Raw genomic sequence first — 25,887 nt, forward strand, 5'->3', positions numbered from 1 at the left:
ATTTTGTAGTATTGCAATGAAGAGCAACTGAAACCTCTCGGGAGTAGTAACCTGAATGGACGCTTACAAGAAGCAAGGCACGTTTTCACCAAAGTAGTGAGAATATTCGAATATCGTCACAAAGAAATTAACGTCAGACTGGTAGCAGTGGTCAAGAGAAATTTGCGAAGAGTCCTCAGTCGAATGTAGCAGGTGGCCTTGCCGATATGTCGAACGTATAATTTTCTCATAATGACGAGGTAATTCAGTCAGACAACGAGAGGGGAGGTGAAACCGCAGCAGAATGCCAGGTAGACTGTCAGGCACGGCAAGACGTACGGTTAGTGGGAGCGGCGGTGCAGACTCACGAACGAAACTTCACAGAGCGATGGAACCGCGTTCGTCTAGTCCTGGAGGTATTAGTAGAGGATGTGAATATGATGCCTTCATGCGATTCGTGCAGGAAGGGGAGCGGAAGAGACAGGAAGTGGAGAAGAAGTTGCGAGAAGCAGGGAGGAAGAGGCAGGAGGTACAGAAGATAGCCACGAAAGTGATGACGGAATTAGTCACTTCAGAGACGAAACGGATACGGATGGTAGTTGAACAGCTTATTGAATATGAAGAACAGCTTAAGAAGGAAGTCGCGGGTGTTGAGGAAGATGCAGAAAGAGTCAAGAGAATATCACCAAAGACGCGAGAGGTTTCGAAAGAGGCAAAACGCGATGCCAGGGCGGCGAGATTAGTAGACCAAAGTGCACGCAAGAACGATTTGTTAGCTAAAGAACAAGTAAAACAGGCCCAAACCGAAATGTGCAAAACCGAAAAGGTTTTTGCCATGCTCCAAAAACGGGAAAGAAAGATTATCCAGCAAACGCAAGAAAAAATTAGCCAGAACGTACAACGCATCGAACACAGGCAGACATACCAGAGGTTACGTAAGAGCAGACCTGGATCACCTCACAGCAAAACGAGCTAGCTAAAGACGTCCAGCAAGCACATCAGCTGGTTGCGCAATTAAAATCACTGACTGGTACGGTAACGTTCCCATTTGATCTTGGTAGTAGGGAACAGAATTTATTACATTTCGATAAGCAATATGAGGCTACGTCACCCACACAAAGGCGAGTGCTGCAGGAGAACGCACCAGCAGCCAGAGGGCGCATGTCAAAGCGCGCCGCCAGCGACGCAAAGTACGCCCGAAACCGAACCAGAACGTACGTCTTCGGCGGACAGAAACATTACTCCGGTGAATCTGATGGCACAAGAAGAGGCCTTAACGGTGCACAAGGATCGTTTGGATGCCGATATATGGAGGCAGGTGCTACAGAAACAAGAGAAAATTCGTTCGCAGGACATGTCGAACCATTCGACCACAAACATTTCTTATCCATTCAAAATTTCCAGATGTACAAAGAGAACAATTATACATTATTTTCAAAAAATTGGGTAGCTCAGTAGGATAAAGTACTATGGGAACCGTAGCCACTGAAATACAAGCTGGGATTTATGTGCTAATTCTTAGAGGGGTCGACCTCAGAACATATGTGCAGTGTTGCTTAGTGCTGTCGCTCATGCAGAGAGTTCAGGGATGCGTTCCTTAACACATATCGGTCGCAAGACACTCAAGAAAGAATCAGTCAGTAGATTATTCTGGGCAAAGACCTAGAAGTGTCAGGATTCCGTAGAACAGAGAAGTTCTTTGAGTCGGTAGTTAAGAAGATCGGTTTCTGGACCAGCCGTATAGTCCCAAGGAAATTATGAGGCACTATTGCGTCAAATTACTCTCAAATTACCAACAACTCCTCATCGCAAAATACAACGATTCCATTGAATCATTCAAGAGTGCGCTACGCGAATTAGACAATGTCAACGAAACAAAAAACGCAATAGAAAGGAACAGAAACAATGACTGCAATTGGTAGGGCTCGTCAGAAGGGAACGACGAAAGACGGAATGGAGGAAATAATCGATCACAGTGTAACAACAACTCGAACTCTAGAGGGAATAACCAGTCATTGTGGGAGAAAAGAGGCAGACGAAGCAATTACAATAATTACAACGAACGGCAGAACGTAAACTGGAGAGAACAACGAAAACCAAACTAGTTCTAGCGGTATACTGGAGAACCACAGTAGCAAAGAAACGACTGGGAGAACAACAGCCAACGCCAGCAAAACAACCAACGAAATCACAATATCGTGGTGAGGCCACATGGGAAACGTAGCAGAAATCTAAATAGAAGCTCACGCTCGGCTGCTGTGGACACAGCTCAAAACAAGGCGCAGGAAATATCGGAACGAGCGACATCAACTTGTTAGAATATGAAGACATAACAGAGATTTTCCACGAGGAAAAAGAAGTCACAACACGACCGGACCTACAGTCTGTTATTCACCTCACCTCAGGCAGCATCAATTTGACCGGGAATGGGAACAGTGGAAGCCACGTTACGTCAGTATCGGAATCTGCGTACAAGAGATGTTTTTCGAATCATCCACGGCCAGCTCTCACGCTGAAGAAGACGAAAATCACTCGCGCACTGAGGGGAAAGCACAAGGAGGTGCGGATACAAGCCCGGTTAATGTTCAGCTACCAAGGGCTCATGTTGGTAGCGAAATTTCTCGTCATCGCTTCGCTGGCAACTGAAATAGTATTCGACATGGATTTCCTGAACCAATATCAGGCCGTACTGGACTCAGGACGAGGAGAGCTCACACTGCGATTAGACACTGCCAGAAAAATTACATCTGCTGATCACGCAGTACGTGCGCAAATTCCTGCCGAATGCTTCAACCTAAATTACACCTCAGAACGGGAGGAAGAGAGAAATCAATCGTGGCGTCATGAGCGTAATCGCACCACGCAAGGATAGGAATAAATTCGACAGGAGATGCGCTACGCTATTAATAACATGTTAGGGAACTTAGAAAACATACCAACGAATAACAAGGAGAATCTCGAAGAAATCTTACTGGAAAACGCTGATGTATTTCTGCCGAAATCTGGAGCAATCCCTAATTTGGAATACGCTTTCCGAGTGCGCGAGCACACAAAATTCTTCGTGCTAACTTATCAGGTTCCACTCGCCTACCGTCAGAAAGATTTTTTACAGATCATCACAATGCTAGACGACAACATCGTTGAACCTCCAAACTCCACGTACAAAAACCCCCTCACAGTAATAGGAAATTCCTACGGCTCAATCCGTTTGGTACTGGATTGACGCCAAATTAGTACTATCATAGAGCCAAAAACAGATCGTCTCAAGAAGCTAGAGGAACTCTTACAAGACTTTCATGGCATAACAGTATTCTCGTCCCTCGACTTGCGATCCACTTTCTGGAAAATTACACTCCATCCATACTACATGAAATACTACACTGCATTCATCGCCTTTGGCAGATGTTACCAATTCAAACCGCTACCATTCGAGTTAAACGTGTCCTAAGCTGTGTTTATTAGCGGACTCGATAGTATCTTGAAGGACTCAGTAAAATAAAGTATGACCACTTACGTAGATGACCTCTTGATTGCGGAACCGACGTGGAGAGGACACTGTGTGATTTACGAGAAATACTGCAGACCTTCAAGGATGCCAGCGTAACTCCCAACATCACGAAGTCATGCAATGGGACCTCATGAATATAATTCCTCAGCCTTATCTTTACCGTGGAAGGAATCTCACCAGATCCGGACAAGATTGAGGCAATAGCAAAATTTGCAACGACAACAACTAAGAAATAACTCTGTGGGTTTCTCGGTGTCGCAAATTTCAACAAGACATTCATTCATATGAAGGTAATACCTACCCAGCGATTATGTCAGCTCACCGATAAGAAGGCGCCGTGGGACTGGGAAAATATGGCGGAAGATGAATTCCAGACGCGCTGGCTGGAGCACCGATTTTCTCGCACCCCAACCTGGCGGACGGATTTTGCGTGGCGTCGGACAGCTGATACTCTGGGCTGGGCGTAGTGATCTTCCAGAGCTATCAGCAAGGGGGAAACCTTGTGCATAAGACCATCGCTTTTGGAAGCTGTTTTCCTAGTAAATGCAAGAGAAACTACTTGGCAACCGAGTTGGAAGCTTGGGCAATAGTGTTTGGCTTCGAAAAATTTCGATTTTTCTTGTACGGGAGATAGACAAGTCTTCGATGATCACAAATCCTTGAAGTTCTTACTCACTGCGAAGCTCTGCAATAAGAGACTCACGAGATGGGTACTCAAGCTACACTATTACGATTTAACAGTTACGCACGTACCAGGGGAGGAGATCATCATCATGAATGGGCTGTCACGTTCGCCTGTGGGACTGGAAAGAAGTAGCGCAAACACACTACAAGGAGAACACTGCAACCTGTATTACATTAAAAACATGGCGTTTGCGAATTATGTCACCGGGAGCCTAAGGGACATCAACAGGTAACAAGACAAGGTCCGAGCTCCACTTGCTCTAAAGAAGAGGTTAAAGGACAGGACAGAAACTAAGTTCATGCAATTCTACCTATTCCTGAAGGTATTCTTTCGCAGTGGAGGGGAAGGAGCACCCTGGTTTATTTTCATTCCAGATCAACTTGTGAACAAGGTCATCTGGCACACTCAGCTGAGCTATGTACAATTTGGAACCAGGAAATGCTACCTAAAATTACCCTCACTGTGCCATATGAACGATATTGACAGTCGAATTCTGAGAGTTTTTGCGGTGTGTAAAGCCTGTCCGCACTCAAACCATGTTGCAGTGACAACGCAAGCACCTCTGAATCCCATAAAACATTTTGCAGGAACCGATTTAATGGGCCCTCTTGTGCGCACAGGTATGGGATATAGTTATGTCCTGGTAGTAGTGAAGCTGATAGGATTATCTCCAACAATGGACCCCATTTCAGGGAAAACCCCAGCCATCCTCCCTCCCAGATACACTGTGCCACTTTTGATACCAAATTAATTGGCGAAATCATTAAATTGCTTGCAAAAAATTGGCGGGTTATACCTCAACTGAGCAACATCCCTTTATCTATTGTGCCACTTCTGCCCTCCTGGTATTCTGTTCTTGAGCATGAGCTGCTTCAGGTGAGGTCTGTGTTATTTGAATAGCCCCCAAGCCACTCTACGAAACTGATTGGCCAATTTGTGAAATCGATATCCTTTTGTGTGGGGGCTGTCTGGTTTTAGATCCTGCAACTGCCCGGTTTCCAGACACTACTCTTCCCCCATATGGATTTTCTCCTTGCATCCCCCTGATGGATACTAGGACTGGTATATTTGGCGGGAAATTCAAGGGCTCTCTGGGATTCTATCCCACAACAATCCATGTTCCAAATAATAAAGATCGCCATCCTGTATTTTTTCATTGCATCCTATTGGTGGATACTAGAGCGATGTATATGGTGGGGGAATTTGGGGCTGTCCAGAATTTGAACATGCAGCTACTTGGCTTCCAGACCTTACTTTAGCCCCATCTGGATTTTTTCCTTGCCTCCTGTTGGCAGATACTTGCTGAGAGAACTCCAAGTAGAAGTCACAACGAGCTCGGGCACATTCGGACCTGGTTGGCATGCTGGAGCTTGTCATTGTCTGTACTACTCATCAATTTATGTGCTGAAGACAAACAACTTGTCCCCAACTCACAGAAGTTTACCAAGGGTTTCAAAGAGCATAGTGTATTTCAGTACTGGATCCCAACATATGCACCATCCATTGAACTGCAGGACACTCCAGCGAGAGTGCAAGGAAAGAGTGTGGATCTGAAGATAACAGTTGCTCTATGTCCTCTATTAGCAGTCACATTTACATACAATTAAATTGCCAGTGGATCAAAGCACGTCTACATTGGTTTAGAAACAGTAGCAGGCAGTGACGAGCATGTGGTAGGAGGGAATCAAAAATGCAACTAAGTGTGTTAAAAAGAATCAGTGTGTTGAATAATACTGCAAAGAATGAAGTAGTGGTTTTGTTGTTGATGATGTAATGTCTCCTTCGTACCACTGCTGAAGTGTAAGCAAAATATCTACTATCGCAAATCATATGTTATTTCTTACTTCGTAACCCCCTCATTATAGCGTAACTCAGTCAATAAATTGAGTACGTTATAGCGGCTACAAATATTACAAGTGTGGGATTTTTTTCGCTATAGGGTCGGGTGAAACTTCAGCCTCACAGGGACTTTGCTGTAAGCGATTGGCCTCATGATGGTGTGGAAGAATGAAGTACAAGATTAACATGATCAGGAACATTGTACAGTGACACAAATGATGGGTAAGCTGTTGCGGTAGCGCCATAGCTGGTGAGGAGGGTCAAGGGAAAAGCAACTCACTTTTCGAGAGTATTAAGCCACTGCATAATTGTGTTAACATTTTGAGCATGGAAACAGCCAACTGCTGTATTCTACTATCAGGAACGCGCTCTGTAGTACAAACAGGGAAATGTTCCGCCGCAAATGCCGGGCGGTTAAGCCGGGAATCGTCCGAGCGGACAACGAGCGTATTACCTTAACCGCCTCCCCCAGCTGGTCGCTGCCAGGTGGGAGCCGAGCCGCCGCTGCATCGTCAGCCACGCACACGAGACCGAGACCGACCTTGCACGGTGCGGTGCGCCGGCGAAACCCTACACAAATTTGTCGACGTAATTACAATAAGACGTTACGAATGCAACACTCTGACAACGAGCAAAGTTTCGGAAATACTTTCTCATGACAACTGTAGTTTCGGGAATATCAGTTCCTTGTGACTGAACGCAATTTTCCACGTAAATTCTCTCATACACCTTACGGCTATCGATGCGTTGACACCATGATTTTCCACGACAAATCCATATCCCCCTTACAGGAGGACTCGGCCCCTCCGCATTTTCTTTGCACATGTCGGAAGACCGAACCCAGTAACTTTGCACCCCAACACGTACTTTATAAGCGTGCTGATCATAGCGAATCTGTCACACTAAGTACTTCACCAATAACGTAATGCTGGTGGAAGCAGACAATACTGATCTAAAATTCCAGGGTGTTTGGACATGCCCCGTTTGTTTTTCTTGCGAGTGGTACCAGTACGTCTTAGGAAGAGAGACGCAATCACATTCTCAGAGACCATCTATTAATAACACAATCGCAACGTCTATCTTACTGCCACCCTGGATAAAAAGCGTAGTTCTACACGCACACAAAACTATTGCTAACTATACCGATGTTAAAAACTATACACGCTTTATAAATTGAGGTATGGTATTGCTACCAAATGAAGTGGTCTTCCACACAAATACCGCATTATTGAACATAGATGGTGATCGATCGGGTGTGTATTAACAGACCGAAAGTGCTGGTGCAAGTCACCAGCAATATAAGCTGGTAATACAATGATCCTTATCTTCTAATTTAGAATGTGATTCGGCTAAGGAATGTGGCACTAAGCTGAAATTTGCGACTTTCTCGCGTCGCTGCTAGATATTTCATACGATAACAAACAGTATTTATAATGCATTCTATCTAGATACCATGTATATAGTGTAGCAGAGGTTCTGTGATACCTCCACTGTGTTACAGGTCAGGGAGATGGTTGCTGGAGAATAATCGCTTACCGTAGATAGAGTGCTATGTGAGTAGTAGTATGGTATTCTGCGTTACGGCAGGTCTTGTCATGGGTTAAGCCTCTTCCACTTTTGTCTGTCCACAGCCAGTCTTTTCATTTCTGAACATTTGTCTCCTTTGATATTGTTCATTATTTGATATCTTCGTTTTCCTCTTCCCTTTTTTCCCTCCACCATTCCTTCCATTCCTTCCTTCAATAACTATTCCCTTCTCAAACAATGTCCAATCCAGTTACGTTTTCTCTTTCTGATGATTTTCAGCATGTTTCTTTCTTCTCCATCTCTTCTTAATACTTCTTCATTCCTTAATCGGTCTTCCCATTTCACTTTGCCCATTCTTCTCTATATCCACATCTCTAGTGCCTCCAGTCTTCTTTCATCTTCCTTCCTCAATCTCCATGTCTCCGCACCATACAGTACGACGCTCCAGATGTAACATTTGGCAAGTCTTCTCCCCAGATTTTTGTTTAGTGGTCCACAAAGTAATTCCTGTTTTCTCTTGAATCCTTCTTTTGCCATTGCAATTCTTTTCCTAATTTGTGTTGAACAATACATATCATCCATTATTACACTTCCCAAGTAATGGAAGTTATTCACTTGCTCTATTTCCTCTGCTCCTATTTTCATACGGCATTTCTCCCCTTTCCTCCAATTACCATGCTTTTCATTTTCTTCTTGTTAATCTTCATTCCATATTCTTATAATTTTGTGTTTAGATCATCTAACATTTGTTCCATCTCTCGTGCACTCTCTGCCATCACAACCATGTCGTCCGCAAATCTTAAACACCCCGCTCTCCGACCCCCTGTACAAACTCCTCTCCTTCCATCAAAACTTCCATTAATAATTTCCTCCAGACAGATATTGAACGATGATGGTGTTAAACAACCTTGTCTTACACTTCTTCCCAGTTCAATTTCTTCACTCATCACATCTCCTATTCTTACTCTTGCTCTCTGGTTCAAAAATAAATTTCTAATTATCCGTCTATTTCTCCAGTCAACTCCATGCTTCCTTCGGATTTCCATCAGTTTGACCCAATGAACACAGTCAAAAGCCTTCTCATGATGAATGACCACAATATACACCTTCCTTTTCTTCTCCATTTACCTCTCTCCTACCAGGCTCAGTAGCCCAGTTCCCACTCCTCGCCTGAAACCAAATTGTTCATCTTCTATGACGCAATTCAGCTTTCCATATAGCCCTCTGTTGAGCGTCCTCAGTAAGACTTTGGCTGCGATATCGCACTGTTCTATGTTCTTCACACTTTTGCTCTTTATCTTTTCTATAGTATTAAGATACTTTCTGTAAAGTGCTTTAGCCATTTTCCTATCATGTATATTTGATTACACAATTAAATTAACTGCCTTTTCCTTTCTTTCTCCAATGACTTTAACAGTTCCGCAGGAATCTCATCAATTCCCATTGCCTTTCCATTTTTCATCTCCAACATAGATTCTTCAATCTCACTAGTTAGTATTGCATTTCCTTTGTCATCATCTGCAACTTTATCTTCTTCCTCTTTCTCAAGGTTTTCTTCACTTGGTCAGCTGTCTGCAGCGTATAGCCATTCTATACATTCTTCCCATCTTATTATTTCTTGGGGTTCACTCACCATTTTACCGTCTGCTGCCTCTACTGCCTTTAATCCATTGTTATTTCTCTTTTCCCTGAATGTCAAATCCATTGCTTCTTTGTACATCAAATCATATTTTCCTTCTTTCTCTAATTTCTCTGTCTTGTCACACTTTTCTGTCATCCATTTCTCCTTTGCTTTTTCTGTCTCCCTCGCTAATTCATTATTTAACTTCCTGTAGTTGCGCTTCCCTTCTTCTGTGTGTACAGTTTTCCATTTCCTGCGATCATACATGTTGGTTATCGTGTCTGGTGTTAGCCATTCCTTCTTTACTATTTTCCTCTCCTTAACTCCAAGAGTATCCTTAGCTGCCTTTTTGATCCCATTTTTAAAACAATCCAATCTTCCTTCTGTGCATTCCGTTTCCTGTCCTTGCAGCACGCTTCCACAATATTCATCTCTAATTTTTCCCAATTGCCTTTGTCTTTCAGTTTCTCAAAGTTAATGTGCTCTCTCTCCTGTCACTTTCAGGTTCTTTTCACTTTAACTAGAACCTCAGCTACTATTAATACATGATCTGAATAAATATCTGCCCCTGGAAAACTTTTGACACACTTTAGGCAATTTCGGTATCTTTGTTGTATCATTATGGGATCAATTTGATATCTTTTGTTGTCAAATCGAGATATCCAAGTATACTGTCGTCTTTTGTGGTTATCAAATAGAGTATTTCCAACTACCATGAAATTTTCATTGCAGTATTCCAACAAGCTTTGCCCTGTCTCATTTCTCTCTCCCAGTCCAAATTTTCCCAGATCTTTTCCTTCTAGTCCTTCACCAATTGCCGCATTCCAGTCACCAATCACCCATTATAACAATACTTGCATTTCTTTTCTCTCTCTCTGCTAAGTTTTCTATCTTCTCATAACATTCTTCTACCTCTTCATCTCAATGATTACTTGTTGGCATATATACCTGGATGACAACTCTTTCTTTTTCCCTTTCAGTCTCTTCATCATTATTCTTCCATTAACATATTCAACCTTGATAACTTTGTCCTTCAGTCTTTTACCTATCAAAATTCCAACCCCATAAATTCCATTTTTACATTCACCTGAATAGTACAATCGGAAGTCGGCACTTTCAAATTCTCCACAACCACACCATCTCACCTCACACATTCCGAGTACATCCAATTTGTTTCTTGTCATTTCATGTTTGGCGTTTTCTAATTTCCCTTCCTGGAGAAGGGTTAAAACATTCCAAGTCCCAATCCTCAATAAGTCTTCCTTCTTCTTCTCCTCCCTTCCTTTCCCATTTTTCCTAGTCTCTGGAGTCAGCGTTGTACTCCCCTCCTGGAGATCCGATTGAGGGGTAGCTGTACCTCCGGAATATTGTACAAAGAGGTCCATCCCATGTACGTCTAGGGAAGTAATTCCAGTGGTTTCCAGTTGCTTTCCACTGTCCTCCACATCCTGTCGGCTCGCTGACCCAGTTTCCCGCTGGGGTTGGTTGCCCAAACTTCCACTGGGTTACTCAGCTTAACGGGGGCACCACGTGTAGGTAGGATTGTGGAGGATTGAGGTGAGAGAGGCTAAGAGAACTCTCTTGTTGAGTTCTTGTATTCGCATCTCACCCCCACTTTTAGGCAGAGTTGCAAGGTTGCAGCCTTGCTGTGGATATTTGGGCCTTGGAAGCAATGTGCAGCTATTCAGGAGAGGAACATCTCGATGCACTTACCAGGGACAGAACGCTGGCCCCAAGAATTTCTCGCACTAGTGAGCAGACAATGATTTCGATCGAAGAGGCGAAAAAACTGCCTACCTGGATTTACCTGTTAGATGTTTCCGCCCGTGGCAGGGACAGGGACGCAGGAGAGAAGTGGGTCTCCTATGCATGGCTTTTCTAAAGTTCTGTAAACGCCCAGTGTGTAAAGGGAAGACGTCCATAAAAATCCCTGAGTTTCCATGTTCACCTTGGACCGCACACTGTTGATAGAGTCATCATGTGGTGTCATCCCTCTGCCTGCCTAGTTTTCTGAGAAGAATCAGAATTTTAGGATGGAATGCAACATTTATTGAGCCCCTGAAATGATCTACATTGGGACATAAAAGCACTTCTCTTAGTTCAGCCGAGGCCCGTGGTTGGATATGCTGTATCATTCAGCCCGTGCAGATGATGATGTCTGTAATAAATGTGTTGTTCTCCTTAGACCCGAACAGAAACTCAAAACACGCTGCTTAAAGTGGGCATGGGATGTACAGTTAAGGAATATAATGTCTTCCCCTTGTACAGGAATTTGCGGGACACTGATTGTCTGCTTCTCCAACAGAGAAAAGAATATTATTCACTTTAATTAGGATTGGACAGAGGTTACAGCATATGATCAGAAGGCTGTGTTCGTAGAGTCTTGAGATTGACATGAAACCGTTATGGGGGTTGTTGCATGGGTGCTCTTTTCGAGTTTACCGACGTTTGATGGAAAGGGAGCAGCTAAGAAATGCGGCTTCTGTTATAGACTCAGGCCTGGAGGGATACTGGTCTTTTATTAGGAGTGGGTTGCACTTGGCACATACGTCCTGAGTGTGACTTCGTACTGGCTTTGTTCTTGACTGGGGAACCTGTCGTGCAGTCTTAGGTGTACCGACAGTTGAGACCTCAGTCATCTTGAACAGCTCACTGTGCTAATGACAAACTTCTTCGTATGACGTCTGTCACCCTGACGTTTGATCTCTTTGTGTGCACTGCCATATAAGTGAGTCAAATTCGTCTTACACATTGTAAACGGTTGACGGACCTATGACAATATGTTCCCATTACATCCTAGTCGTGAAAACACGGTCCTGTCGCATTAACCCATCTCCCCGTGTTTCTCCACGGTACGGGATGCTGTAGGTGGTAGATATAGCGCTCTCCGTGTTCTGCTCAGTTGTGGAATGCCCACATGGACAAAAGTGCAGGGAAGGCAGAGCAGAGGCCGAGAAAAAGTTGCAAGATGCAGAGATACTGTCTAAAACTACGCTGGAATTTTGCTGTATGGGGTCGTTAGCAGATTGGTTCGAAAAAGATGACTTCTTTTGAGATATGAGAGAGCCATGAATATGATTCACCGTAGGTTGGAATCATTAAAAGACATCACCGTAGGAACAAACGCAAGTGTGTGGCTGAACAGAGAGACTTGATTCCAAATTGCAGACAGCATTTCTAGCAGAAAGCATAACACTATAGACTTGAAAAACAAGTATGTTGGTCATTGGATTCTGTACATTCCTTATGACTTCAGTCTAGCGCTGCATTTTTAAGTGATTCCTCACATAGCACTCCATTTACTGTATGTGATCATTCTCAGTCAACCATCATCGGGCACTCGCCTGTGACCCTGTGGATGTATTGCAGAACATCTGTTACACTGTTTACATGGCATCAGGATAGAATGCGTCACGAGTACTGTTCATTAGGTGAGAAATATCTAGCAGCAGCACTATCGAGATGCAAATATCAACTTACTACCACATTCCTTAGCCGAATAACATTCTAAATTCGGTGAGAAGGGTGGTTTTATTACGAACTTAGACCTCTGACGACGTGCGCCATCACTTTCTGTCTGTTAATACACACCCCAGCGATCACCGTGAATATTCAATGTCACTGCACTTGTGTGGAAGACAAGTTCATCAGGAAGCAGTACCATACCTCGACTTCTTTACCATGGATATTGTCAGCGATTTGTGTTTGCCTGTAGAACCAACACCGCGTTTTATACAGGGTGACAGTAACACAGTGGTTGCGCTCGGGTCGTTCATAGCTGGTCGCTTAGAAGACGATTACGTCTCTCTTCCTAAGACACACAGGCACCACTCACAAGGAAAACTAGTGGAGCATGTCCGTCAATCCCAGAATTTTCCTCATTATTGTATGGTTGCACCAGCATTTAGTTACTGGCGAAGTATTATACTTGTAGGCATTGTGTGATAGATTCGCTGTGATCAGCAGGCTTATAAAGTGTGTGCTGGGGTGTAAAGTGATGCTCCAAAAACGAACAGTAATACTGTGCACTGACGGCCTGCCATGGAGAAACGTAATGCGTTAGGATAACACCATCACAGTCGTACACGAGAATCACCATAACTTCAGACAGCTCCAATCGCAAAAAACTCTGGTGACTACTTTGAAGGACAGTAACAGGTGAAAACTCCTTTGTAACTCTTTTGTATCGGTTGTGAATAAATAGTTGCCACTATTTAAGTTCGAACCCTCGTATTTTGGGATTAGCACACAACTGAATTCATCTTGGCTGCTTCCGAAATACAGGACTATTTCGTTCTTTAAAAAAAAAAAGAATAAAAAAACAAAAAAAATGGCCAGCTCTTATAGAGCCCTCCGTTGTTTCTAAATTGATGTACATCTTTTGTCATATTCCCTTCTTTCATTAAAAAGGCTGTTCCTAAATCTGTTTCTGTTCTCGGATTAACGACAGCATTGTACCCAATTATTTGTTCCAGGTCAGTATTAATCACTTCTTGAAGCATGATGATGTCTGTATCTGCAACATATAACAGGCCTTATAGATTGCGTTGTTGCGTCTTATTTGTGTATAAAGCAGGAACTGCGTAGCTTGGAAGCTGTTTCGTATAGTAAGGTATTTGTTCGGATTTAACGGTCCTTACTTGCGAGGCAGTCGAGCACAAGCCCACGTTCAAAACTAATTCTTTCTGAGTATTCTACTTCGGTGATGTGTTCTTCTCTCTTCGGGGCGCAACAGTACTCTTCAACAGCTATATGGATCTCAGCAATCTCGTTATCCACAGCCGTTTCTTCAATTTCTTCTGTCATTTGCCTGCGTTTGTTGTCTGGTTCGAAGGGTCTTCTGTTATTTCGTGCTCATGGTAATCTGCCATAGGTTGTTGAAGTGGTCTACCGACAGTGCCATTTGTTGTGTACGGCTTCATGCACAATGTGAAGGATAGGTATGCTACAACAGTGGTAAGGAGAGGTGGGCCACAGGGTTGTGTGTCAACTGTCGTTACAGGAAAGCTTGACAGGAACAGAAATGGTCAGCACAGTCACACAGTAAACAGAAAATTTACTTATCTCGTGTTTCTCAGTATGCACAAAGACTGATTACAAATAATGGAGCAAGAAACAGAGTCCAGCTATCTCACTGTCAACAACGATGAAGCACGCGCGAAGGCGTCGTGGCGACGTGGCTCTGAGCGCGAGTGGACTCGGTCGCTGCCGTTGGCCGTCCCACAGCAGCAGAGGGCGCTCGTAGTCCACAGCTGCAAGGGGCGTGGCTCAGCGGGCGCGCTCCACTGGCACCGCCGAATCCTGCATGACTGGCGTCGGCATCTCACGGAAACTTCCAGTTCCGTTGCTGTGACGCCCGTGTAGTGGTATCGACATGTGATACCACATCATGAAGCTCCTCTAGATATGTACTCACAAGGGAACCTCCCCACCACACCCCCCTCAGACTTAGTTATAAGTTGGCACAGGGGTAGGCCTTGAAAAACTGAACACAGATCAATCGAGGAAACAGGAAGAAGTTGTGTGGAACTATGAAAAACATAAGCAAAATATACAAACTTAGTAGTCCATTCGCATGGTAGGTAACATCGGCTTACGAGCGCCGTGGTCCCGTGGTTAGCGTGAGCAGCTGTGGAACGATAGTTCCTTGGTTCAAATCTTCTCTCGGGTGAAAATTTTAATTTTTTATTTTCAGATAATTATCAAAGTTCAGGCACTCACACATAATCAACTTCGCTCTCCAAAATTCCAGGACATGTTCAGATTTGCTTGGACATATACAGAATTTGACGGTCTACGCACGGAAACATTTCAAAACGCAAAAAACATATGTTTTGAAAGAGCACAGGGAGAACTGTGCGACTCTGAAACTGTTGCATTCATTTGATGCAGTTTATGTGACAAACTCTTATGTTTTCATAACTTTTTTGGGAGTGATTATCACATCCACAAGAAAACCTAAATCGGGCAAGGTAGAAGAATCTTTTTACCCATTCGCCAAGTGTGCAAGTTAGGTGGGTCGACAACATATTCCTGTCATGTGACGCACATGCCGTCACCAGTGTCGTAAAGAATATATCAGACGTGTTTTCCTGTGGAGGAATCGGTTGACCTATGACCTTGCGATCAAATGTTTTCGGTTCCTATTGGAGAGGCACGTCCTTTCGTCTAGTAATCGCACGGTTTTGCGGTGCGGTCGCAAAACACAGGCACTAAACTTATTACAGTGAACAGAGACGTCAATGAATGAACGGACAGATCGTAACTTTGCGAAAATAAAATTTTCACTCGAGGGAGGACTCGAACCAACGACCTTTCGTTTCGTAGTTGCTCACTCTAACCACGAGACCACGGCGCTCATCAGCTAACATTTTCCTTTTTGTTGCCTATCTTACACATGGACTACTCAGTTTGTATATTTTGCTTATTTTTTCATAGTTCCACACAACTTCTTCCTGTTTTCTCGATTGATCTGTGTTCAGTTTTTCAAGGCCTATCCACTGTGTCAATTTATAACTAAATCTGAGGGGGGTGCGATGGGGAGGTTCCCTTGTCAGTGTGAGGGAGCCTGTCCTGACGCAGGTTGGCTTGAGTCGGGATTTTCACTATTTGTCTATATCAGCTGGCTACTAACTGTTTTAGCGTTTTCTCGAACTAGTGATGCTACTCGGCTGGCTTGCAGGAGTGACACTTCTCACTTCATTTTAGAGGAAATACCTTTCGAATGTTCTTTCTTTCCAGTGTCGGAATTCTAGTGTATTTGCGGAGTTTGTTCCCCTGTAACTTAAGTATAAGACACGTTCTAGATACTAGAGGCTTCAAATCGTGGAGAAAATCAGTCGTTCCTGTTCTTCTTTGGTTCGGCACTGTCGGCTCTGCGTGATCGCTGATTAGCACAAGAGTTTCAGCGTTAGTATCATCATTGAAAGTGATATGTTCGTTTTGGGTCGCAGGTTTGAGTCCAGTGGTCGCTGCTGCGTGTGTCACGGTTAGTGGTGTTGCCACAGGTGGTCCTCCGGCTTCAGCGTCGCCACTCGCCACTGTGCGCGAACGTGGCCTGCCGAGGCAAGGCACCGGCACACGTGGCTGGCTGCCCGTCGAGTATCACTGCGGCGCGGTGTCCACCTGCTGCCATGTACACTCCTGGAAATTGAAATAAGAACACCGTGAATTCATTGTCCCAGGAAGGGGAAACTTTATTGACACATTCCTGGGGTCAGATACATCACATGATCACACTGACAGAACCACAGGCACATAGACACAGGCAACAGAGCATGCACAATGTCGGCACTAGTACAGTGTATATCCACCTTTCGCAGCAATGCAGGCTGCTATTCTCCCATGGAGACGATCGTAGAGATGCTGGATGTAGTCCTGTGGAACGGCTTGCCATGCCATTTCCACCTGGCGCCTCAGTTGGACCAGCGTTCGTGCTGGACGTGCAGACCGCGTGAGACGACGCTTCATCCAGTCCCAAACATGCTCAATGGGGGACAGATCCGGAGATCTTGCTGGCCAGGGTAGTTGACTTACACCTTCTAGAGCACGTTGGGTGGCACGGGATACATGCGGACGTGCATTGTCCTGTTGGAACAGCAAGTTCCCTTGCCGGTCTAGAAATGGTAGAACGATGGGTTCGATGACGGTTTGGATGTACCGTGCACTATTCAGTGTCCCCTCGACGATCACCAGTGGTGTACGGCCAGTGTAGGAGATCGCTCCCCACACCATGATGCCGGGTGTTGGCCCTGTGTGCCTCGGTCGTATGCAGTCCTGATTGTGGCGCTCACCTACACGGTGCCAAACACGCATACGACCATCATTGGCACCAAGGCAGAAGCGACTCTCATCGCTGAAGACGACACGTCTCCATTCGTCCCTCCATTCACGCCTGTCGCGACACCACTGGAGGCGGGCTGCACGATGTTGGGGCGTGAGCGGAAGACGGCCTAACGGTGTGCGGGACCGTAGCCCAGCTTCATGGAGACGGTTGCGAATGGTCCTCGCCGATACCCCAGGAGCAACAGTGTCCCTAATTTGCTGGGAAGTGGCGGTGCGGTCCCCTACGGCACTGTGTAGGATCCTACGGTCTTGGCGTGCATCCGTGCGTCGCTGCGGTCCGGTCCCAGGTCGACGGGCACGTGCACCTTCCGCCGACCACTGGCGACAACATCGATGTACTGTGGAGACCTCACGCCCCACGTGTTGAGCAATTCGGCGGTACGTCCACCCGGCCTCCCGCATGCCCACTATACGCCCTCGCTCAAAGTCCGTCAACTGCACATACGGTTCACGTCCACGCTGTCGCGGCATGCTACCAGTGTTAAAGACTGCGATGGAGCTCCGTATGCCACGGCAAACTGGCTGACACTGACGGCGGCGGTGCACAAATGCTGCGCAGCTAGCGCCATTCGACGGCCAACACCGCGGTCTGGTGTGTCCGCTGTGCCGTGCGTGTGATCATTGCTTGTACAGCCCTCTCGCAGTGTCCGGAGCAAGTATGGTGGGTCTGACACACCGGTGTCAATGTGTTCTTTTTTCCATTTCCAGGAGTGTACAAAGGTGCGTGCTGCTGAGGGGCTATCTGAACCTGACTCAGCCCGTTAAACACTGGAAATTCATGAACGTTAGATCATATTTCTGCTAACCCATCGAGCATCTTGCCATAAACCGATATTATAGAATTTATCTGCTCTTCAGTAATTGTAGAGGGTAGCTCGATAATCCTCACCGTGTGCATGCAAAGTCCCGCAAGTACAGCTGCTACCGTCTGTATGTTTGAATTTAAAAACGTCTCCACAAGATTGTATTATTGCGCTATACATTTCAGAGATTTGCAGTTTGACGTAAATAATACTGTTCACAACAGAGAAGTTAATATGAACATTAACATCGAAGGTGATATTTGCAACTTCTTGTAGCCGTAAGTTAACATACACGAAAATTATTGTCAAAGGTAAACTTCAGTATATCCTTTCTGCCAGTCTGTGTCATTATTCCACTTTAGTCTGCACAGGAGGCGTCACAGTTACAGGTAAGGCCCACGGTATGCTGGCGGCTCCACACACGGCCGCTGCCGTGGGCAGACTGCTACCGACTGAGGCAGAACCACTTGAGTACGAGCTCGCGAGTTCATTCTCTAGTAAGACTCATTTGAGGGTGTTGTCTTAACAGTTACGACAGGATAAATGTCAGCTGCTGATGACTCATCATGTGAATCAGGAGGGCGTCAGAAAATGAGTCCGGGAGGTGCACTGATAGAGCTTTTGTGGGATTGGCCGAACTGCAACATCACAAACTTTTCAGTATGGATAGATTGCTCTAAACGAGTATGATTTTTATACGAAGACCAGGAATCAAGCAACTGCAAGTTATTTTGACCAGCTATTGGCCAAACGCACTGGTCATACAATAGCTGTAGTTGTCTACGCCAATTTTCTCACCCTTACTTCCTATGCTGCTCTTGCGATATCACGCGCACGGGAAAGAATCGTAGGGGGCGGAGCATCTCCAACTTGTCGCAGCACAATAAATAATTTTCAACCAACTTACCAGCCAGATTAACAGTCAGTATAGTTATAAGGGACCACGAATATATTAAAGTGTTGATGTTAGTTGATCTTGATACAACTATCTTGGTACCTCTAACTTCCAGAGTTCCTCTCATATGCATTTCCTCTTCAAATCCCGATTGGTCGAAATTGAAAATAAATTCCTCATGAACAGTGAGATAAGTTTGTTCATCTCAGCTACAAATTTTCGGGCCGATTCAGCAGTTTTCTATGGATCATCAAGATGACGCTTCCCTTGAAATTTTTGTATCCTACGTCTCCCATTTCTGTAGCACTGTCCGAAGTTATGCGGTGATCCACTGCTTCACCGTAATCTGCGCGCAGTTTGATGTGCATAACGTAGTAGGTCACCATCACATACATCCTGTAAATAGTATCGAGTGTCCTTGAAACAAGCAAACACCACTTTTTGTAACGAACGCGCCTTGTTTTCCCTTGAATATCCGTAGCTATTTTTTCAAAATCTGTTCGTATTTTTTTACAATATTATCCTGCAGATGATCTTCCATGTACGTAATTACGTTTAGTACCCGCTCTTTTAACAACGATTGTCCTGTACCACATTTTAGTGGAGACGGGTTTTGTAGCTCGCTGTCCGACAAGGATGATGAACTACGTGGCTTGACACTTGTTTGATTGTCACTTTCACTTGTTAAGCACGCATACGTCATTATTGTACTCCTCATGCGCGTTGTCTGCACAGTCGATCGTACTCGACACCGTACATTCCACTGACTCATCTAGCAAAAAAGTTAATCTTGATCTGAAACTTCTTTCTCACTCTGCGAAATTTCTTGGATTCCTTTTTCACAAAATGTCGACTTTGGTAACTGTTGTAGACGTAAGGCAAGGTTCGCTTTGTTTATCGTGGCCATTGCCATGCTTTGTATCAACGCCACTATCATTGTTAGCACTATTGTGAGTTACTCGTCAAGTAAGCAGTCCAACTATGCTCCGTGGCCTCATGCTGTGCTCGCCATTAGATATCTCATGTCCCGCCCCGTGTTGCCATTAGCAGCCAACAATGTGGTTGCATGGCAACGCGCCAGGGTAGCCGAGAGCGCCAACGCGCTGCTTCCTGTACTCGGGTAGGCGCGCCGGCCCCGGATCGATTCCGCCCGGCGGATTAACGACGAGGGCTGGTGTGCCAACCAGCCTGGAGGAGGTTTTTAGGCGGTTTTCCACATCTCGCTAGGTGAATACTGGGCTGGTCCCCACGTTTCGCCTCAGTTACACACGTCGCAGACATTTGAAACACGTCCGCACTGTTATGTCCTAGCCAGTAATGCCACCCGAGCCCGCTGCCAAAAGGTTGGCAGCATCAAAGTCCGGACGCCGTCCGCATAAGCAGCGCCAGCGATACAGGAAATCGCCGCAAGTCTGCGCGCGCCACCGCTAGCTTCTGGCTTCTTAAGCGCTGGAGTCGCGAGCGCTAGGACAGTTCTGTATTCGCCGCTCAGTTGTATACTCGCCACCGAATTGTGTACTTGCTAGTCAGTTGTGTGTTCATCGCAGCAGAGTTGTTGTTTGTCGTCAGCCGACGCTGACCTAGCCGCTCCGACTCGAACTAGACAGATTTCTGTAGACACCGAGTTCGCCACTGTGTTACTGTATCTTCATTAATAAAAGATAAGTACCGACTTTTATTTAATCAGAGTGTTTGGGGTTTCATCTTTCTGTTTACTGTTCCAGCGGACCGGTCGGCCCGCTATTAAAAGTGTGGCGGTGACTTCGTAAGCCATTTCTACAGCCAAGTGTTTGTCGCTACGAACACCGCCACAAAACGCACTATTTCACGATTTACACTAGACGCAGACATTTGGGGTACACTGACTCCGTCCTGGGGGGGGGGGGGGGGTACGGGGTGGCGGCAGGAAGGGCATCCGGACATCCCTACAACTAACATTGCCAAATCTGTTGTAACCACTCTGACCCTGCGATCGCTGCGGGACTATGGCGTAAGCGAAAGAAAAGAAAGAAAGAAATTGTGGTTGCATGGTAGACGATATGTAGGGAGTCAAATGTCGTAAACATCACTGGCCTTTTGCGACCTCGCACCCAATGGGTACCTTGTGAGCTGCGGTGAGTAGCCGCGCGGTTTCAGGCACCATGTCACAGATTGTGTGGCCCTTCGCTCCAGATGCTTGAGTCGTCCCTCGCGCATGGTTGTGTGTGTTGTTCTTAGCATAAGTTACTTTTAGTTAGGTTAAGTCGTGTGTACGTCTAGGGACCGATGACCTCAGCAGTTTGGCCCCTTAGGAATTAGCACACATTCGAACATTTCGTTCCTTGTGAGACGCATGTTCTCCCGCATACCTCACAGAACAAGCTCTCATCAAGGAAAGAATATTACATTGGCATGGCTTAGCCACAGTCTGGACGATTGTCTGCAGAAGGAAAGACCGCACACTCTATTTCAGTGTGAAAATTCATTATAAAAGCTTTGAGGTTTGCGGATGACATTACAATTCTGTCAGAGAGAACGAAGGAGCTGAAGAGTAGTTGAACGGAACGGATACTATGTTGAAAAGAGTTTATAAGATAATCGTCACGAACATGAAACAATGATAATGGTATATACGAGGGTCACTCCAAAAGAAATGCACACTATTTTTTAAAAAACATACAGTTTTCATTCTGCATGAGTCAAAGTTTTACAGTGTGTAGATACATCCTTCCCACTTGTTTTCAAACTTAGTTCAACCTGTTCCTGTGAGTGGCGACGTCACAGCATGTCTTCAAGATGGCTGCTACACTTGACGTTCGTCAGAAGCAACGTGCTGTCATAGAATTCCTGTGCTGTGAAAAGGAGACAGTGGGAAGCATCCACAAGAGGTTGAAAAAGGTTTATGGAGATGCTGGTGTCGTTCGCAGTACAGTTAGTCGGTGGGCAAGCAGGTTACGTGATGAAAGCGGGCACGGCAATGTTGAGGATTGTCCTCGCAGCGGCAGGCCTCGTACTGCACACACTCCACACAATGTGCAGAGAGTTAACGAATTGGTGACTGCTGACAGACGCATCACAGTGAACGAATTGTCACGCTACATTGGGAAGGAAGTGTTTGTAGAATACTGAAAGTGCTGGCGTTAAAAAACGTTTGTGGCAGGTAGGTTCCCAGGATGTTGACAGTGGCTCACAGAGAAAGAAGAAAAACGGTATGCAGCGAACAATATGAGAATAGTGGAGATGAATTTTTTGGAAGAATTGTGACAGGTGATGAAACATGGTTCCATCACTTTTCACCAGAGACGAAGAGGCAATCAATGGAGTGGCGTCATGCATGGAGTGGCATGCTGGAAAAGTTATGGCTACGGTGTTTTTCGATTCCGAAGGACTCTTGCTTCTGGACATCATGCCAAGTGGAACCACCAGAAATTCTGATGCATATGTGACGACACTGAAGAAACCTCAAGCTCGACTGAGTCGTGTTCGACCACATCGGCAAAAGCAGGATGTTTTGCTGTTGCACGACAATGCACGGCCACATGTCAGTAAAAAAACCATGGAATCGATCACAAAACTGGGACGGACAACACTGAAACACCCGCCTTACTGTCCTGACCTGGCTCCATGTGACTATCATCTCTTTGGGAAACTGAAAGACTCTCTTTGTGGAACAAGGTTTGAAGATGATGACTCCCTTGTGCACGCTGCCAAACAGTGGCTCCAACAGGTTTGTCCAGAATTTTACCCTCCGGGTATACAGGCGCTGGTTCCAAGATGGCGTAAGGCAGTTGAGAGGGGTGGAAATTATGTTTTGTTGTTGTTGTGGTCTTCAGTCCTGAGACTGGTTTGATGCAGCTCTCCATGCTACTCTATCCTGTGCAAGCTTCTTCATCTCCCAGTACCTACTGCAGCCTACATCCTTCTGAATCTGCTTTGTGTATTCATCTCTTGGTCTCCATCTACGATTTTTACCCTCCACGCTGCCCTCCAATACTAAATTGGTGATCCCTCCATGTCTCAGAACATGTCCTACCAACCGATCCCTTCTTCTTGTCAAGTTGTGCCACAAACTCCTCTTCTCCCCAAGTCTATTCAATACCTCCTCATTAGTTATGTGATCTACCCATCTAATCTTCAGCATTCTTCTGTAGGAAATTATGTGGAGAAATGAAAATATTGTTCCTAAAGGGTGTATCTACACACTGTAAAACTTTCAAACTTGTGGAATAAAAGATGGATTAAAAAAAATTGTGTGCATTTCTTTTGCAGTGATCCTCGTAGTCGAATTGAATTATGCGATGCCAAAAGAAATAAATTAGGAAATGAGACACTGAAAGTGGAGCCTGAGTTTCGATATTTGTACTGTGAAAAATCTGTTCATGGTATAAGAAGAGAGGATAGAATATGCAGAGCCTGCGATGGTAGAACTGGATCCCCTTGTGTTTGATTTTTGTATTACGACTGCTTTCTGAAGAATAATTTCCTAAGAATAATTTCCTCTAGTGCAGTGGTTCCCAACAGGTGGTCCGCGGACCCCCTGGGGTCCACGAGCTATGCCAGAGGGGCCGCAAAGTGCTATTAGAATAAAAAATATATTAAATATATTTCCTATGATAGCAGATTTTTTGTTTTGGCCGCTTCCTGCATGAGCAGAGCTTTAGCGAAGGCTAACTTCTGCGTCTAGCGTCTTCCTAGAGTGTAAAGAGATCGGCAGTGAGCATGAGCAACTTCTCATTCATACGGAAGTAAAATGGCTTTCTCGAGGTAGGATCTTGTCAAGATTTTTTGAACTTAGAGACGAGGTTCGTGTCTTCCTTCTTGACACAAAGTATGCGGATTTTCTCACTAACTTCTCTTGGCTTTGCTCAGTTGCGTACTTAGCTGATGTCTTTGAACACTCGAATGTGTTGAACTTGAGTTTACAAGGAAAAAATGTAGACATGTTCAAAGTTGAGGATAAGATTAGTGCCATGGTCAAAAAGTGTCAGATCTGGGCGTCAAGGATAGAAATCAAGTCACAAACTAACTTTTCTACTTTAAAACAATTGTTGCAGTCATCACAGGAGAGTTTGCCTGACCAGATCAAGATCAATGTAACCGAGCATCTACGCAGCCTAGCCACCACTTTTAGAGAGTATTTCCCCGAACCTGACCCTGACGACAGATGAATCCGAAATCCCTTCAGCTATGAAGAAATAGACAAAATCCAAGGCCCCACTGAAGAAGAGCTAGATCAACTTGTGGATTTGTCCAGCTGTGGTACGATGATAAACGTTTTCATCGGTGATGAAATTAAAGACTTCTGGGCATCAGCACGCAAGGACTACAAGAAACTTGGAGATAAGGAAATGAAAAAGATCCTTCCATTTGCAACCACATATCGGCGTGAGCAAGCATTTTCTTCCAAGTGTTTCATGAAAAACAAATATAGGAATCGGCTCGACGTGCGGTCGGATTTCAGAGAGCAAGTTTCAAGTTTGGAACTTAATATTTCAGAAATAATGGACTCAAAGGTCAGATTGAACTCATGTCATTAAGAACTGAAAATTAAAACTGACTGTATACTGATGGAGTACTCTATTGTAACTGTATTTTTTCAAATAAATAATACTTTCTATGAAATTAGTGTTTTCTTATTTTTCAGACATGTCTACTCAATGTAATCTCAAATGTAGTACACTTGAAAGACCAATATACTCAGTTTTAATTTTTTCCTGTCATTTTCAGTTCATACCGAATTTTTATTATTTTTTAAGGTGTTTATTATACTAAACACCCAGATTGGAAGACAAAGATTTTGAGCAATACTCAAAAATGTAACAATAGCAATGATGGCTAAATTGAAAAAGTTTTGACCTCAAAATTTTTTCAATAATGAGTGTGTCAATGTTTTTTCTAAGTAGACGGCCGGCCGGAGTGGCCGAGCGGTTCTAGGCGCTACAGTCTGGAACCGCGCAACCGCTACGGTCGCAGGTTCGAATTCTGCCTCTGGCATGGATGTGTGTGATGTCCTTAGGTTAGTTAGGTTTAAATAGTTCTAAGTTCTAGGGGACTGATGACCTCAGAAGTTAAGTCCAATAGTGCTCAGAGCCATTTAAACCATTTTTTTTCTAAGTACCAAAAATATAAAACGTATAAAAAGATTCTTAATTTGGTTTTTTTAGGTACTTGATACTGTGATATGACAAGGTACCGATGATGCTCGATGAGGGTGGACCTCGAGAAAATTTTGTTGGGAACCCCTACTGTAGACTATAGCTCACTGTAATTTTCTCAGTTTGAAATGTTAAAGAATCTAGTGTGTTGTCTATAACATTGCACACTATTTAAATAACAAATAGAACAAATGAACATTCTCTTTAATGTGACGTACACATAATATAGCCAAATCCGGGGAGGTGTGGGGTGCCTACATTGGCAGGAGACCGAGTTGCTGTGGGGTGAGGAGGGACAGCCAGATGATGGGGCCCGCGAACAAGTGGCTGTACAATTAGCACTTTACACTGAGATGGCAGAAGTCAGGGGACAGCGATGTGCACACATACAGATGGCAGCAGTACCGCGTACACAGCGTACAAGAGGGCAGTGCACTGGCCGAGCTGTTATTTGTACTCAGGCTTTTCGTATCAAAAGGTTTCCGAATTGATTATGGCCGCACAGCGTGAAATAGCAGACTCTGAACGCAGAATGGTAGTTGGAGCTAGATGCATGGGACATTCCATATCGAAAATCGTTAGGGAATTCAATACTCCAACACCCGCAGTGTCAAGAATGTTCTGATAATACCAAATTTCGGGCATTACCAATCATAAATTTGCATAAAATTGTCATAAAGTTGGCAAAGGAATTCCAAGTTTGTGCCGCATGCTGATAGAGGTCGTGCGGGTTCCGGTGGACCCAGTGGCGCGCGCCCACTGAGCCACGCCCCCAGTGGCTCCATACCTCCAGCGCTGTCACTGCCGCCGTACTGGATGGCTGGCAGCAGCCACACAGCCCGCTCTCACTCGGAGTCACTTCGGCACGTGACGCCTTGCAGGCACCGCCGCATCGTCGCTCCGACACCGTCGTTTGCGCTTTTGTTTAGACAGTCTCGTCCTTCATCTGTTGCATCAGCTGGACTCCATTTCTTCATTGGTCTGGAGAAATACAAATTAAGTAAATCTCCTGTTTACTGTATTAACTTGCTTGCTAACTATTTCTACTCCT

Source organism: Schistocerca piceifrons, chromosome 6, assembly GCF_021461385.2.
Source record: "Schistocerca piceifrons isolate TAMUIC-IGC-003096 chromosome 6, iqSchPice1.1, whole genome shotgun sequence".
Taxonomy (NCBI): Eukaryota; Metazoa; Arthropoda; class Insecta; order Orthoptera; family Acrididae; genus Schistocerca; species Schistocerca piceifrons.